Genomic DNA, 11,333 nt, shown 5'->3' on the forward strand with positions numbered 1-11,333 from the left:
AAATATTTCGGGTAGAATATTAATCGACGCACCACAGTCTATCTGAAACTTTACCGGTTTCTTGTTGACCATCATTTTAGCGTGGATCTCTCGTGGGTATTCTGTGTCATCCACTGTACAAATATTTACACACACATTTCCGATCATCTCGATCTCGCTATCTGAGTCGCTATGGTTGTTTACGCTGTTGACTTTCTCTGTCTTTTTACAGCATTTTGCGTAGTGGTTTCGACCTCCGCATTTTCGGCAGTTCTGTCCCCAGGCCGGACACTTCTCCTTCTGTAATGGATGATTTCCAGCGCAGAATTTACATTTTGATGTTAGTACATGTTGGGTAGGGACATTCCGATCATTCTTTGGTTTCCGCACAGCACGTTGCCTTGGCTTGGATTTGTGACTCAAAACATGAACTTCTTCTACTTTCCTATCTGCCATAGCTTTAAGTTGTGTAGAAGTTGACTCTGTGCTGCGACATATGTCTATGCAAGCGTTCAAAGTTAACTTTCGTTGCTGAAGGAGCTTTTTTCTCGTTGCTGTGTTGTTTACGCCGAACACGATGCGGTCGCGTATCAGCGTGTCTCTCATGCATTCGCAGAAGTTACATGACTGAGCTAATGTGCGTAGATGCGTTACGTACGCGTCGATCGATTCATTAGGCTTTTGATTTCGACTATTAAATACATAGCGTTCGTATGTTTCGTTCATCTCTCCGATCGTGAACTGGTTGAACTTCGCAATAATATTAGTTAACGTACCCTTCTCTTCCGGAGTCTCGAACGGTAGGCCATTATAGATCTTCACTGCTTCTGTTCCAATGCAGTGAAGGAACAGAGCGACTTTGTAAGCTTCAGGCTGCTTGTCGATGTTCATTATCACTGAGTAGTTCTCCCATGATTGTTTAAACGTCTTCCAGTTCTCGGCGATGTTTTGCTTTGTGTCTAATTGTGCTGGCGGGTGAATGCCATGAATATTCGGTATTCCAGGTAGACTTGATGTCGAAGAAGTCGAAGGTTGATCGTCTTTTCCCATGTTCTTTTCCTTAGGCTGCCACCATGTTCCAATATCGTGTTGGTTGGTTACTTCTAGCAGGAGTAATCACACATGTGTATAGCAGTACACGAGCTTTAATCAAGACTCAGTAATGACTAACAAAGGTTACTTTGATAACCGGATATATGCATACGTCATATGTGTACATATAAGATTACATAATGCAACAACTCATACTGTATATATTACATAATAATAATAATAATGATAATAATAATAATAATAATAATATCTTTATTTACCCTGATTTAAAAAACCAATCAGCTGGACACGATAGAACAGCTGGTATAAGAATCTAAATAAAATCTATGCTAAAATCAGTGATTAAGAACCTAAAAGTATGAATATAAGAAAAGAGAAAATTAAGTATAATGTATACATACATATACACAGAAACAAGAAAACCCAGTGTCCACAAAACATATACATGATAGTGCCATGCATTTAATATTTAGTGCCACACATTTAATATTTAGTGCCACACATTTAATATTTAGTGCCACACATTTAATATTTTGTGCCACACATTTGATATTTAGTGCCACACATTTAATATTTTGTGCCACACATTTGATATTTAGTGCCACACATTTAATATTTTGTGCCACACATTTGATATTTAGTACCATACATTTAATTTTTTAATATTTAGTGACATACATTTATTTAGTTCTTTACATTTATTTAGTTCTACATTTATTTAGTTACAAACATTTATTTAGTTCTGTACATTTATATAGTTTCAATCATTGATTGATTGATTGATTGACTGATTGATTGATTGACTGATTGATTGATTGACTGATGCCACCTCTAACTTTATATTTTCAGTATTGATTCATTAGTATATTGCGAATATATGAAAACTTTTTACCATTCAAATATTCAAGAATATCCAATGAAGCAAGTAGACCCCTGAAGTTACAGTATCTTTTCCTTAACAAAAATTTAACATATTAATTATTTTATTCTCTACTTTCACATCCCCATAATACTTTGCCTCTTTGGGGGGTAACCAGAGGGTAAATACCCACTTATTTTGCTGAAGGCTGATCAGACAATGTTGACAATACCTTTTTTGGTTTCCAAAGATAAAATGAAGAAGTGAAAAACAGAAAAAGATAGAAGCTTGAAGACGTTTAAGGTGAATTTTAACATTTTTTTGTAAGTCAATACATTTTTTGTAAGACCAAAACTCTTGAAGATTTGTACACGCAAAAATAACTTGATAAGCTGATAAACAGCATTTTACAGATAAAAGTTGGTATAGTATAAATTCAATTGCCCTATTTCACTATGACGTGACATCAAAACAATCTAATGTTTAAATGCAAAGGAGGGGGTCTGAAATCAACGCAAATTCATCGAAAATTGTTCTAAAACCCATATCAATCCACGAAGTCAAGTAGAATAAGGCCAGCAAACTCTCAGAATATTTCTTGGTGCATATTAACACATATTAAATCTGAAAACCAGGCCATTTTAGATGAAATTGTTTTGCTAGGAGCAAATTTTGGGTCAGGGTTAGGGCAATTCAATTTGGCAATTCTATCCCCCACATAAACAAGCAGTGACGTCATAGTGATTCAGAAATAGGGCAATTTATAGAAATTTATCTTTTTCAGACTAATGACAAAAACCTCCAAGGAATCGGAAAACTAAAAATGAGTTTGGTTCTGGAGATGGTGCGAAATGGATGCAAGTTGCTTTTGGTGGTCACCTCTATCACTGTTATTTGTTTGTATGAGTTTATAATTGTTTCTTTGTTTCTTTAATGTTTAATTTGTTTGTCTAATATATGCATATATTTCAGTTTGTTTGTTTATTTAGCTTTTTTCTTGCTTGCCTGCTTGCCTGCTTGCTTGCATGGTTTAGACTATTATCTTCTAACATTTTTTTCATATCCTGTTGCTTTGTTTTTGAAAGTTTTCCGTTTGTAGTTAAAAATTAAAAGCGATCAAAATGAATAATATAAGTTAAAATGTATTCATAATAAAATAACTATAAAAATATATGCTTGAACAAAAAAGAAATAAATAAATAAAAATATAAAAATATAAGCATGAACAAATATTCGTGAAAACTACATAAAAAAGGCTTGCCTAAATAAGTATGCCTTCAACTTCTTTTCAAATTCCTTCAAAGATGTCCATAATAAAGGTATAGTATATATAGGTTATATAGCAGCCGCATTGGATTTAAATCGGTATTGTGAGAAGTATTAAGGATAAGTAGAATCTATTTGATGCATTTAGTGTCTTTACTGACTATCTTTTAGTGTGCGTGTTTTCAGATTAAATCACTGGCAATGACATATATCAACAGAAAGTTAGGTAATCTTATTTGATTTTTTTACCCTATTTGAATCAATAATCTTGTTATCTAATTATATTTATAAAACATATTCTACCTATAAATTTAATAATTATCTATTTTATTATTTTAGAAATTCAAGAAAAAGCAATGATATGTCAAGAAACTACCACCAAGTGATTGTGGATTTAAAGGCTACTCTGAAGATGTAAGTAAACAATAATGTGGTTTCTTTTTTTACAATGCTGTTGTTATTGCTGCTGCTTCTGATATTGCTGTTAGCTTATTATAACTTCATATTCATCTTACAGGGAACCCCTGGCGGGCAGTACCACAGACAAAGCTTGATTTGGACCTCATCCTTCCCCACCACTCCACAAGTAAGTCTAGTCTACATGGGTGTTGTTCGTTCGACCTTTCTATGAAACATTACCACACAAGAATGCACCTCCGAATGGTTCAAGAACAATAATGCGCAATGGTTGGTTAATGGAGTCAGGTTTTGGTCAGATAGTTATATATCTCGATAATTAATTTCTTCATCACTGGGGTAATTTAACAATAATTAGATACCAAATTTTAGCAATATAAAAAAAGAAATAGCTATTACATAGTCATAATAGATAGTTAAATAGTTATCATAATTATAGTAATTTCAGTAAGTTTTAGATGTGAAGATGTGCCGATGAAAGACGTCGTAAAAAAAGGGCAATGACACCAAATAGGTCACCTCGAAGCAAGCACAAGAGTTTGTTTCAAGGGATTTATTGCGGCTTCAAACCCGGTATTTTCGATTGGAACCAAAAAAATTGTAGAAGCAGTTGCGCCGACATCGCCGTTTGCCAAACTGTGACTTAGAGAGAGGCGTAGCTTTGCAGCGAAGGCCTTGCCAAAGAATGCCGTGCAGGTTGCCCGTCCTTGGGTTAATATAAGCCAATTGGATTTTGGACATGCCGGCCATACCTTCTGGGAGATAACGATAATAAGGATGCGTATTATTTGGTTGGTTAATTGAGTCAGGTTTTGGTCAGATCGTAATTTATATATTTAGAACATTAATTTCTTCATTGTCGGAGTTCATTATTTACAATTACTAGATACCACATATTAGTAATGTAAAAAAAAGAAATAATCATAACATATATTTATGGAAGGGCTGAAATGGAACAAAGTGAAATCAGCCATGAATCCAAACTGGCCTTCCTTGGGAAGACCAAAGTAGTAAATACTAGCTACAAAGACGTTTGTCAAAAATGGGCAAGGGCAAACAGACTTTCTGTCGTGGAGAGGCATAAATTTGCATCAAATGCCTCGCCTAAGAACGCCGCGCCGGTTGCCTGGCCTTTGGGATACTATAAGCCTCTTGGATTTCGGGCATGCCGGCCATGCATTCGGGGAGATTTGAGACAATAAGGCTGCGGCTACGAAGTATGAAACGACTGAAATGAATGAAAGTTAAATGCATGAGTAAACAGAAATTCACGAGTTCATGAAAGGGCTGAAAGGGAACAAAGCGAAATCAGCCATGAATCCAAAGTAGCCTTGTTGGGAAAGGCAAACGTAGTAAATATTAGCTGAAAAGACGATTGTAAAAAAAGGCTATGGCGCCCAATAGGTCACCTCGAAGCAAGCACAAGAGTTTGTTTCAAGGGATTTATTGCGGCTTCAAACCCGGTATTTTCGATTGGAACCCAAAAAAATGTAGAAGCAGTTGCGCCGACATTGCCGTTGGCCAAACTGTGACTTAGAGAGAGGCATGAAACGACTGAAATGAATGAAAGTTAAATGCATGAGTAAACAGAATTTCACGAGTTCATGAAAGGGCTGAAAGGGAACAAAGCGAAATCAGCCACGAATCCAAAGTAGCCTTGTTGGGAAAGGCAAACGTAGTAAATATTAGCTGAAAAGACGATTGTAAAAAAAGGCAATGGCGCCCAATAGGTCACTTCGAAGCAAGCACAAGAGTTTGTTTCAAGGGATTTATTGCGGCTTCAAACCCGGTATTTTCGATTGGAACCCAAAAAAATGTAGAAGCAGTTGCGCCGACATTGCCGTTGGCCAAACTGTGACTTAGAGAGAGGCGTAGCTTTGCAGCGAATGTCTTGCCAAAGAATGCCGCGCAGGTTGCCCGTCCTTGGGTTAATATAAGCCAATTGGATTTCGGGCATGCCGGCCATACCTTCTGGGAGATAACGATAATAAGGATGCGTATTATTTGGTTGGTTAATTGAGTCAGGTTTTGGTCAGATCGTAATTTATATATTTAGAACATTAATTTCTTCATTGTCGGAGTTCATTATTTACAATTACTAGATACCACATACTAGTAATGTAAAAAAAAGAAATAATCATAACATATATTTATGAAAGGGCTGAAATGGAACAAAGTGAAATCAGCCATGAATCCAAACTGGCCTTCCTTGGGAAGACCAAAGTAGTAAATACTAGCTACAAAGACGTTTGTCAAAAAAGGGCAAGGGCAAACAGACTTTCTGTCGTGGAGAGGCGTAAATTTGCATCAAATGCCTCGCCTAAGAACGCCGCGCCGGTTGCCTGGCCTTTGGGATACTATAAGCCTCTTGGATTTCAGGCATGCCGGCCATGCGTTCGGGGAGATTTGAGACAATAAGGCTGCGGCTACGAAGTATGAAACGACTGAAATGAATGAAAGTTAAATGCATGAGTAAACAGAAATTCACGAGTTCATGAAAGGGCTGAAAGGGAACAAAGTGAAATCAGCCATGAATCCAAAGTAGCCTTGTTGGGAAAGGCAAACGTAGTAAATATTAGCTGAAAAGACGATTGTAAAAAAAGGCAATGGCGCCCAATAGGTCACTTCGAAGCGAGCACAAGAGTTTGTTTCGAGGGATTTATTGCGGCTTCAAACCACGAGTTTCAACACTAACCAAATAAAGTTAAGAAGCGGTTGCGCCGACATCGCCGTTGGCTAAACTGTGACTTTCTGTCGCGGAGAGGCCTAGCTTTGCAGCGAATGCCTCGACGAAGGACGCCGCCCCGGTTGCCGGGCCTTGGGGATAGTTTATGCCTTTCTTTCGGGCATGCTGTCGCTGCGTTCAGGGAGACGTCGTGAAAGACGTGGCAAAGAAGATTAGCCACTACGGCAGTTAAGTAGGAAGGCAATTAGGCAGTGAAGGAAGGAAACATGTAGGGAATACTCAAGGATGGAATAACCAAGGTGGGAAGAAGCCATGGAAGAAAGAAACCAAGGAGAGAAGAAACCAAGGAATCAAGGAATCATGAAGGCGAGGAATCTACAAAGCAAGGAACCAAGGAACCAAATGACCAAGGAGGCATTCGAGAAGTAAGTCTATCATTTTTTCCTTCTACCTATTTTCGACCAGTATCTTCATCTTTCGTTAACCCTCGGAACATTATTCTTTTAAACCTTCATGAAATATATTTTGTCATAAAAATATTCATCATTGTTCTACAACACAGAGTCCAAATGGGCGTTTTTAGGGTCAAGCTTGTTTCACAACATTAACCATACAAGAACATGTTTTGGTCAGATCGTAAGTTATTCATTTTAATCGTTGATTTCTTCATCGTCGGAGAAATTTAAGTTTAAGTAATTAAGTTCGTTAAGGAATTTAAGTAAGTTAAGTTAATAAATACAACGCAATTCGCTATTTTTGAATTCGGTAAACCTTGTTTTTTTATTCTAATTCTTATCTTTGTACTTCTTTGTACTTCTATGTACTTCTTTTTTGTTTCTTGCCACATGTAACTAAAACTGTAACGTCCATATTCGATCCACAAGATACTTAGTGAACTGCGATTTTTTCCAATCCCCATAATGAAACCTCAGCACGACATTAACAAACTTTAACTGAGTAGCAAATATAATTTCTAGCGTATTCGATGGATACGATGTCTATTGAATTATCTGCGCATTGTAAATGAGAAAGTGTAGTATCTTTCAAAAGCGTTTTCGATGGATACGATGTATATTTAACCGTTATTTATTGCGAACGATATAAATGAAAAAGTGTACACTATTGCCAAGGCATATTCGAAAGATATATTACAAAAATATGTCGTACTGTTATTCAATAACTGTGTAATATATAATTGAAGACGTTTACTGTCTTATTTTAACATATTCGAAAGATTCTTTAAGATGAAATGGTATCATGAAATGTACAGCATATTCGACCGATTCGATGTACTTCTTTTTTATTTCCTTTTTTTTTTGTTGTTGTTGTTGTTTCGCACGGCATGTAACTTAAGTTGTAAGGTCCATACTCGATCCATAAGACACTTAGCGAACTGCGTTTTTTTCAATTTCCCAATTTTGAAACCTGCGCACGACATTAACAAACTATAACTGAGTTACAAATATATGTATGAGGATATTCGTAGGATACGACGATTTAGTTGCGCATTGTAAATAAGGAGGTGCAGTTTCTTTCAAAAATGTATTCGATGGATAAGATGTATATTTATCTGCTATTTATTGCGAAGGATTTAAATGAAGAAGAGTACACTCCTGCCAAGGCATATTCGAAAGATATATTCGAAAAAGATAATGAACTGTTATTCAGTAATTGTGTATAATATAAATGAAGAGGCTTAACGTCTTCTTGAAGCATATTCCAAGGATACGATGTATATTAAACTGTTTTTTAGATGGACATGGTATTATGATTTGCTACAGCATATTCGACCCATTCGATGTACTACTTTTTGTTTTGTTTCGCACGACACGTAACTAAAACTGTAACGTCCATATGCGATCCACGAGATAATTGGTAAACTGCGATATTTTCCATTCCCCATTATGAAACCTGCGCACGACATTAACAAACTTTAACTTAGTTACAAATACATGTATTAGCATATTCGAAGAATACGATGAATATTGAAGTGTTATTTAGTTGCGCATTGTAAATAAGAAGGTGAAGCATCTTTCAACAATGTATTCGATAGATACGATGTATATTATGTTATTTAATTGTGCATGGAATATATGGAGATCTGTACATTTTCGCAATACATCTTCTGATGGTCACGATGTATGCTGTTTTGTACTGGCATATTCGAAAAAATAGATATTGAACTCTTATTTAGTTGTGCAGGATTCATATGAAGAAGTGTACTGTCTTGCGCATATTCGATGGCTACGAAGTATTCTGAGCCTTAATTTCTTGCGAATGATATAAATGAAGAAGGGGACCGTCTTGCAACTGCATATTGTTGAATGTTATTTAATTGCGCATTACAAATGAAGAAGTGTAGTATCTTTCAGCAGCTTGGTATTCGATGGATATATATCGTAATTTAATTTAATTGCGGATGTTATAAACGCTGAGGTGCACTGTCTTCCAACAGCATATGCGATTGTTACGATGTATATTGAACTTCTATGAAATTGCGATTATATAAATGAAGGAGTGTACTTTTTTTGCAATAACATATAGTGATGGTCACAATGCATACTGCTTTGTACTGGTGTATTCCAAGGATACGATGGACATTGTATTTTTAGTTGCGCATTGCGAATGACGAAATGTACTCTCTTGTGCTAGCACATTCGAAGGATGCGATGTATAACGAAATGTTATTTACTTGGGCATGGTATCAATGAATAACTGTATTATAATATGATTAAGGATTTTCACATTTTATAAGAGGGGTTTAAAAAAATAAATGCCTTTGGTATGTTTTGCCTTTGGTACTGTCTTGCGCATATTCGATGGCTACGATGTATACTGAGCCTTAATTTCTTGCGAATGATAGAAATGAAGAAGGGGACCGTCCTGCAACTGCATATTATTTAATGTCATTTAATTGTGCATTATAAATGAAGAAGTGTAGTATCTTTCAACAGCGTGGTATTCGATGGATACTATATATATCACAATGTAATTTAATTGCGGATGATATAAACGACGAGGTTGAACGGTCTTCCAACAGCATATGCGATTGTTACGATGTATATAGAACTTCTATTTATAGCGAATATATAAATGAAGACGTGTACTTTTTTTGCAATAACATATTGTGATGGTCACGATGCATACTGCTTTGTACTGGTATATTCCAAGGAAACGATGGACATTGTATTTTTAGTTGCGCATTGCGAATGAAGAAATTATGTACTCTCTTGTGCTAGCACATTCGAATGATACGATGTATACCGAAATGTTATTTACTTGGGCATGGTATCGATGAATAACTGTATTATGTGATTTAGAATTTTCACATTTTATAAGAGGGGTATAAGAAATTAAATGCCTTTGGTATGTTTAGCTTTATGATTATTTAATACAAAGTTACTTCGCAGTTTTTTGGAACAATTTATAATTTTTTTATTTTGAATTTCAACACTTATTTTCATTTTGGACAAATTGAGCAGGTTCGAGAGAATGGACTGGAAAAATGGAAGAAATAGAATATGATAGATGCGTTTCGCGTTTTTACTGACTATCTTTAAGTGTGTGTTTTTCAGAATAAAGCCTTGCCAATGATAGTTATCAACAAAAACGTTAGGTACTGCTCTTTGATAAATTCATTCTTGTTTGAAATTCATCAAGACTCATCTATCTTACCCATAGCTTAAAGTATATATTTTATCATTTTATAAGTCAAGGAAAACTAACCAGTGAAGTGTCAGCCAAGCACTACAAAGTAACCATAGATTTGAAGCCTTATTCTGAAGATGTAAGTAAACAATAATGCTGTTTCTGATTTTTAGGATGTTGCTTTTATCATTGTTACTGTTGCTGTTGTTTTCGTCATACTATATATGACAGGAATAAGATGATAGTTTCATTCTATCCATTCTAATAATAACATCATATTCATCTGACAGGGAACCCCTGGACAGTACCACAGCCAAGCTAGATGCATGTGTGTCTCGGTTTAATGTGCATTCCTTTTAAATGTCTGTTTCAGTTTAATTTCTGTTTCTGTTCCACGTGCGTATCTATTTTGTGTGTGGTTTGCCTATCAGTCGGTTTTTTCTGTCTTTGTGTAAGTGGCGTGCCTGCTACGAAGAACGGTAGCCTCCACGTGGCGTAGCGGGGAAGTAATTGCCAGGGTAACCTGCCAGTTAGATCGATTTAAATTGGCTGTTTCATAATACTCCAAAATTCATACAAGATTGAAGAAGGATTTAAATAAAAACCTAAGACTATTGTGGTTTAATATTGATTTACTGGTATGGTATACATGGCCATTATTACGAATAACCATTCAACTATATTTAATATTTACTAGCACTCTCGTAGATCTTAAGATATTTTATAGATTTGAGATATTTAAAATTTTATATATTAATGTTAATATGGATTTTATTGATAACTGTTATATTTTCTTTTTTTATTATTACTTCCTCAATTAGTATATTCATGCTAAAGTGTATTGACACGTGAATAAAGATTATCATTATTATTAATAAAAGATATATATTTACCTGATATTTTGTTGCGCACAAACTGTTTATAAGACTACACGGTCTTGTGTTTTAAATGTGCACGGCAAGGTCCATCCACCGCTATCAACCTTAACCTTTACTGACTATGCTTTAGTGTGCTCTTCAGATCACATTGAAATATTCATGCTGAAAATTAATATTGTAGGTACTTTTCTTAAATCACATTTATTCATAATTCAAATGCATCAATATTACAATAATATTAATTATTATACTTAGGATGATACAAAAACAATAAGCAATGCAGTAACCGCAAAAAGCAAAACTCTAGTGTATTCTGACGGTCTCTCTACCTTTACTTCATTCACTTTAATGAGGGTTCTCGAAAAACTTGTAAGGGACAGGTGAATTAGGGTTAGGGTTAGAGGGGTGTAACCGGCGGCAAGGCGCTCAGCTATGAATCAGATTGCAAGTGGTTTTGACAAAAGAATTTATTGAAAAATTCACACAACTTTACAATACTCGAAAAAAAAAAACGGGAACGCAGATTAAACCGGATAATCTCTAATGT

The 11,333-nt window shown here is 35.5% G+C and overlaps 1 protein-coding gene and 1 long non-coding RNA gene across 2 annotated transcripts in view; one reads left to right on the forward strand and one right to left on the reverse strand.

The window, feature by feature from the left end:
- Positions 1–10,945, reverse strand: part of LOC116292510 (uncharacterized) — a 34,157-nt gene extending 23,212 nt beyond the window's left edge. The window contains exon 1 of the mRNA XM_089037896.1: positions 10,802–10,945. The gene's annotated coding sequence lies outside the window, so the exon portion shown is untranslated. The remainder of the gene's footprint in view (positions 1–10,801) is intronic.
- Positions 3,286–3,863, forward strand: LOC148913956 (uncharacterized). The gene is made up of 3 exons (XR_016121010.1): positions 3,286–3,383; positions 3,497–3,571; positions 3,675–3,863. It is a non-coding gene; the product is annotated as an uncharacterized LOC148913956 (long non-coding RNA).
- Positions 10,946–11,333: the final 388 nt, after the last annotated feature.

Source organism: Actinia tenebrosa, unplaced genomic scaffold, assembly GCF_029948245.1.
Source record: "Actinia tenebrosa isolate PJP-AT-01 unplaced genomic scaffold, QUT_ActTen_1.0 PGA_scaffold0__85_contigs__length_37466705, whole genome shotgun sequence".
Classification (NCBI taxonomy): domain Eukaryota; kingdom Metazoa; phylum Cnidaria; class Anthozoa; order Actiniaria; family Actiniidae; genus Actinia; species Actinia tenebrosa.